The sequence below is a fragment of the Macaca nemestrina genome, chromosome 1 (assembly GCF_043159975.1).
Source record: "Macaca nemestrina isolate mMacNem1 chromosome 1, mMacNem.hap1, whole genome shotgun sequence".
In the NCBI taxonomy this organism is placed as follows: Eukaryota; Metazoa; Chordata; class Mammalia; order Primates; family Cercopithecidae; genus Macaca; species Macaca nemestrina.
In genome coordinates this window covers 233,117,207-233,121,758 of record NC_092125.1, presented here as the reverse complement: position 1 = coordinate 233,121,758, position 4,552 = coordinate 233,117,207, and the positions used below count along the sequence as shown (strand labels likewise).

Sequence of the window (4,552 nt, the reverse complement as noted above, 5' to 3'; positions counted from 1 at the left end):
GTTGGGGGGCGTTCGTGGGGGGGGCTGTTGGGGGACGTTCGTTGGGGGGGCTGTTGGGGGGCGTTCGTAGGGGGGCTGTTGGGGGACGTTCGTTGGGGGGGCTGTTGGGGGGCGTTCGTGGGGGGGGGCTGTTGGGGGACGTTCGTTGGGGGGGCTGTTGGGGGACGTTCGTGGGGGGGGCTGTTGGGGGACGTTCGTGGGGGGGGCTGTTGGGGGACGTTCGTTGGGGGGGCTGTTGGGGGGCGTTCGTGACGGGGGGGCTGTTGGGGGGCGTTCGTTGGGGGAGGCTGTTGGGCCCCCTCCCCACCCCGCCGCGTCCCAGGGAACCCTGGGAGGGCACCCAGCGAGGGGACCCCCCGGGCGTCCGCCGATTCCTCACTGCTGTCTCCGCCTGTCCCCGAAACCCCCGCACACGTTCACCGAGAAAACAGACATAAACCCAGCCAGGCACATCCACCAGAATGGCTGTGATTTCAGAAAAGCAGAAAGAAGTGCGCCGAGGAGCGGGAGGCCTTGGACCCCCTCGTGCATTGTCGGGCTGGGTGCAGCCGCGGTGCAAAAGCAGCTTCCTCAGAAAGGTGAGCACGGAATTCCCACAGGCCCAGAAATTCCCCTCCGGGGCGCAGTCCCCGGAGAGCTGAAGACGCCTCAGGCAAATGGAGGCGGCGAACGTTCCCAGCAAAGCGAGGCCCAGTGCGCAGCGCGAACATCATCCCCAGGCACTCGCTGCGACTGAGACGAGCCTGAAACGTGAAAATGTCCAGAGCAGGGAATCCACAGATACAGAAAAGACATCGTGGTTGCCAGAGCTGGAGAGAGAAGGCAACAGGGACCACTGCTTAATGTGTTTGGTTCCCTTTAGGGTGAGGACGTGTTCTGAGAGGAGGTGGAGGTCAGGGTTGCAGGACAGGGTGAAAGCACTAAATGCCACTAAATTGTTTGCTTTAACGTCATTAATTTTGTTATGTGAATTTCATCTCAAACGAATAAATAAGTCAAGCTGGCTGCAGGGCCCACCCCACCCCGGTCTGGAGCAGGGTCCTCTGGGGTGTGGCCTATGGCTTCCCCTCCCTCCAGGCTCCTCCACCTCCGCCTTTCTCCCCACCTCTGCCCTCACCCAGGCTCCACCACGACCAGCTTCCTCCACCCCCCAGGAGACCATGAAGGCCCACGTCTGAAATCCTCACTGAGCCCATCTCCCATCTCCCTGAACCATGGGTAGGACCCCTCTGGCCCCCAGCCCTGCCCTTGACCCGGCCCACCAAGCCCCCACCCAGATCCACACCACCAGGCACTCTTGCCCTTGGCCTGCTGCCAGGCTGGCCCCACTCCTTCTGGGCCTCCTGGAGCTTCAACCCCTGCCTCCGCGGTAGACCTTGGCCTTTAGCATGCTCAGTCTCCTCAGGGGCAGCCCCGGGAGCAGCCCAGGGCCATCTTCTTGGGTCAAAGCCCCCCACCCTACCTGCCCTCTTGCCAGGACTAGCTGTGTCCTGCAGCAGCCCAGCATGTGCCGGTGAGCTGGCCTTTTCCCAGGCCCAGTGCCCAAGGAGGAGCTGATTTCACAGGCTCGGAGGCTCCGGGAAGAGTCTGGGGACTCAGGAATATCTGCCCAGGTGTCTCCACTGCGTCTGCCAGGGCCTCCAGCTTTCCTAACCAGGACCCTGGCCTCTGGCCTTGGTTGGGTATTTCACCTTCTTCCATGTTTAGTCCCTTGGGCTCTGCTGTTCTCCTGCTGGAGATGAGAACATCCTGTGTGCAACCAGAGATGCTCTCTGGCTTTCACACCTGCCTGCTTCTCACCCTCAGCCCTTTCTCACTCAGCAAAACTGTGGGGGTCCCTAGTCAGCAGCTCCCTGGGCAGCTCTCTGAGCAAGGTGGTCTCTGGGGTCATGAAGGGGAGCTGGCTAGGACACGCCGGAAACTCAGCCACCTCTCCCCTTCAACTCAGCCGGCCCCCACCGGAAGTGCACAGAAGCCGGGAAGAGAGGCTGGAGCCCGACCTGAGGGCAGCACAGGAGGTGTCTCTGCAGCTGGTGTCCTGCCACCCCTGCAGGCTGCACACGTCCTGGGCACTCTCCTTAGCCACAGACAGAACAGCCAGTGCCAGAGTCTGCTTCACCTCCCCTGAAGCACACTCATTCACCCACACCCGATGCAGCCCGACGTGCAGGGAGCATGGGCTGGGTGCACCTCTACCGGTGAGAAGGCTGAGCCCCCGTGGTCCTGGGAGCCTGGCTCTGAGGCCTCTCATTTTCCCCTGCCTCCCTAAGACTTTTCTGTCTCTCCGGCCATTGAAAGGCTTCGTTCCTTAAAGTCCTGTTACACTCTCCTTTCCCAGAATGCAGCGAGCCAAGACTGTACCACTGCATGTCAGCCTGGGTGGCAGAGCAAGACCCTATCTTAAAAAAAAAAATTGATTGGACGTGGTGGCTCACACCTGTAATCCCAGCACTTTGGGAGGCCAAGGTGGGTGGATCATTTGAGGTCAGGAGTTCAGGACCAGCCTGGCCAACATGGCAAAACCTCATCTCTCTACTAAAAATACAAAAATTAGCATGGCATGCTAGTGCACGCCCATAATCCCAGCTACTGGAGAGGCTGAGGTGAGAGAATCGCTTGAACCCAAGAGATGGAGATTGCAGTGAGCCGAGATCACACCACTGCACTCCAGCCTGGGCAACAGAGGGAGACTCTGTCTCAAAAAGAAAGAAAAGAAAAGAAAATCTTCTTTCCATGATGCGAATGTCAGGCCCTGTGGCCTCTTGCACTGGCCAGAAGGGCTGGGGTCACTGGCCCACCCTCAAGGGACAAGGAGGAGAGGTGAGGCTGTGGGCGCACCTGATTTTACCTCCTGGAATCCATGTTCTCTGGGCTTAGGGAGCATCTGGAGTTGACTCTTCCTCCATGGGACCCTCCCTTTCTCAGGAAAACTTCCTCTCCAAGGGGATCCCGCAGGGCTAAGAAACACCCTCTTCACCTCCCTCCTGCCCAGTCCTTCTGACCAGGCAAGAGAGTGCAGACCCTCCCCGACCTGGGAGGAGGGCCCATCACCCGCTCCCTGCCCCCTGCTCGCCAATCCCCCCGGGACTTCCCAGGCCGCTCCCTCCACCTGAAGGATCTAGGCTCACAGGTCACCTGTCAGGATGGGGCCTTACCCAGCAGGCACTGACCCAGTGACAATCACCCTACCTTTCTTTTTTTTTTTTTTTTTTTTTTTTTTTTTTTTTTTTTGAGACGGAGTCTCGCTCTGTCGCCTGGGCTGGAGTGCAGTGGCCGGATCTCAGCTCACTGCAAGCTCCGCCTCCCGGGTTTACACCATTCTCCTGCCTCAGCCTCCCGAGTAGCTGGGACTACAGGCGCTCGCCACTTCGCCCGGCTAGTTTTTTGTATTTTTAGTAGAGACGGGGTTTCACCATGTTAGCCAGGATGGTCTCGATCTCCTGACCTCGTGATCCGCCCGTCTCGGCCTCCCAAAGTGCTGGGATTACAGGCTTGAGCCACCGCGCCCGGCCCACCCTACCTTTCTTACGTATTCGTTAGTTGATTTGTTTGCAATCCGCCCCACGCCTATTAGAATGGAAGCTGCAGGGAGCAGGAACCAGTGTGGCCAAGCTGGAGGTAGCACAACGTGGACAGCAGGTTCATGGACAGAAGGCATGGAACAGGCCAGGCCCACAGGACGGCGGTCAGGAGGGCAGGCACCGAGAGGTGCAGACGGCCTGTCAGAACAGGGGTGCAGGCTGGTGGGGGCAGGAGCTGGAAGGGGAAGGTCACAGAGCCAGAAAGATAGGGTGTCCGCCACAGCCAATTCTTTGGAAGTTTTCCCGAAAATGGGAAGAGAGACAAGGTATGGTTCAAAGGAAAGCAGGGCCCGGGAGGGGCCTGTGTGCAGTGTGTCTGCAAAGGGAGGAGGCGGCAAAGATACTGGAGGGCAAGAGGGAGAGGAGGAAGGGGCAGGCGAGGGGACAGAGGGAGGGGAGAGGAGACGGGGAAGGGGAGGAGGGACGGGGGAGGGAATGAGGGAAAGGGGGAGAGGAGGAGTGGGTGGAGGAGAGGAGACAGGAGAGAGGGGAGTAGGGGGAGGGGATGAAGGGGAGTGGGGAGGAGAGAGGGAAGTAGGAGTGGGGGGAATGAAGGAAAGGTGGGAGGGGAGAGGGGACAAGTGGGAGGGGAGGGGAAGGGAAGGGAATGAGGGGGCAGGTGGGAGGGGAGGAGAGCACAGGAGGGAGGGAATGAGGGGCCAGGGGAAGGGAGGGGAGGAGAGGACATGAGGGAGGGAATGAGGGGGCAGGTGGGAGGGGAGGAGAGGACAGGAGGGAGGGAATGGGGGGCAGGGGAAGGGAGGGGAGGAGAGGACAGGAGGGAGGGAATGAGGGGCCAGGGGAAGGGAGGGGAGGAGAGGACAGGAGGGAGGGAATGAGGGGGCAGGTGGGAGGGGAGGAGAGGACAGGAGGGAGGGAATGAGGGGCCAGGGGAAGGGAGGGGAGGGGAGGACAGGAGGGAGGGAATGGGCGGCAGGGGAAGGGAGGGGAGGAGAGGACAGGAGGGAGGA

At 60.5% G+C, this 4,552-nt stretch overlaps 1 long non-coding RNA gene across 1 annotated transcript; it reads left to right on the top strand.

Moving 5' to 3' along the window:
* Window positions 1–278: 278 nt before the first annotated feature.
* Window positions 279–2,967, top strand: LOC139355864 (uncharacterized). Its single transcript, XR_011607080.1, has 3 exons — window positions 279–863; window positions 1,122–1,218; window positions 1,949–2,967. It is a non-coding gene; the product is annotated as an uncharacterized lncRNA (long non-coding RNA).
* The last annotated feature ends 1,585 nt before the right edge of the window (window positions 2,968–4,552 follow it).